The sequence below is a fragment of the Lupinus angustifolius genome, chromosome LG09 (assembly GCF_001865875.1).
Source record: "Lupinus angustifolius cultivar Tanjil chromosome LG09, LupAngTanjil_v1.0, whole genome shotgun sequence".
Classification (NCBI taxonomy): domain Eukaryota; kingdom Viridiplantae; phylum Streptophyta; class Magnoliopsida; order Fabales; family Fabaceae; genus Lupinus; species Lupinus angustifolius.
The window spans coordinates 12,120,962-12,122,237 of NC_032017.1; positions in this window are offsets into that span (position 1 = coordinate 12,120,962).

A 1,276-nucleotide genomic window follows, 5' to 3' on the forward strand; every position below is an offset into this window, starting at 1 on the left:
GGATTTTCCTTGGCTATTCTCTCACGAGTAAAGCTTAAAGAGTCTTTAATAAAAGAACTCTAGCCATGGAAGAATCTGTTCATGTAACTTTTGATGAAAATAATCATGCTTTAAGAGATGCAGTATCTTGTGATGAAGACGACTTGCCAAGTTCATCCACCAAAAGAAAACTCTATTGTTGATGTTATAACTGAACCTGAAGAAATAAGAAAAGATGATGATCTACCTTATCAAGAAGAACACAGTCACTCAGATCTACCAAAATAATGGAGAGCTCATCGAAATCATCCTATTGACAACATCATTAGTGACATAAGTAAATGTATGACTACTCATAGAATGCTTGATGCTTGTCTAAACATGGCCTTCGTCTCTCAGATAGAACCCTCCAAGATTGATGATGCAATCGAGGATGAACACTGGATTCTTGCTATGCAAGAAGAATTAAACTAGTTTGAGAGAAACGAAGTTTGGGAACTTGTTCCTAGACCGAAAAATAGGCATGTCATTGGAACTCGTTGGATCTTTAGAAATAAATCTAATGAAAATGGTGTTATTGTTAGAAATAAAGCTAGACTAGTAGCCCAAGGATACAATCAGGAAGAAGGTATTGACTTTGATGAAACCTTCGCTCCAGTTGCTAGACTTGAAGCTATTAGGCTATTACTTGCATATGCTTGTTCTCTTAATATTCAGTTATACTAAATGGATGTCAAGAGCGCCTTTCTCAACAGGGTATATTCAAGAAGAAGTGTTTGTAGAACAACCTCCTGGTTTTGAAGACTACAAACATCCTTCTCATGTCTACAAGTTAAAGAAAGCCCTCTATGGTCTAAAGCAAGCACCACGAGCGTGGTATGACCGTCTAACAACTTTCCTGGTAGAAAAAGGTTTTACCAAAGGGAAGGTCGAAACTACTCTATTTATAAAGAGAATAAATCATCATACTTTGCTAGTTCAAATTTATGTAGATGATATTATTTTTTGTTCTACTAATGAAAATTTGTGTAAGGACTTTGGAAAAATGATGCAAGGAGAATTTGAAATGTCCATGATGGGAAAGTTGAACTACTTTCTTAGATTACAAATCAAACAGCTTCATAATGGCATATTTGTGAGTCAAACCAAGTATTACAAGGATTTACTAAAAAGATTTGATATGAATGACTGCAAGCCAATAGCTACTCCTATGGGATCTAGCACATACATCGATACCGATGAAAGTGGAAAAAGTATTGAAATATCAAAGTATCGAGGTATGATCAGATCTCTTTTA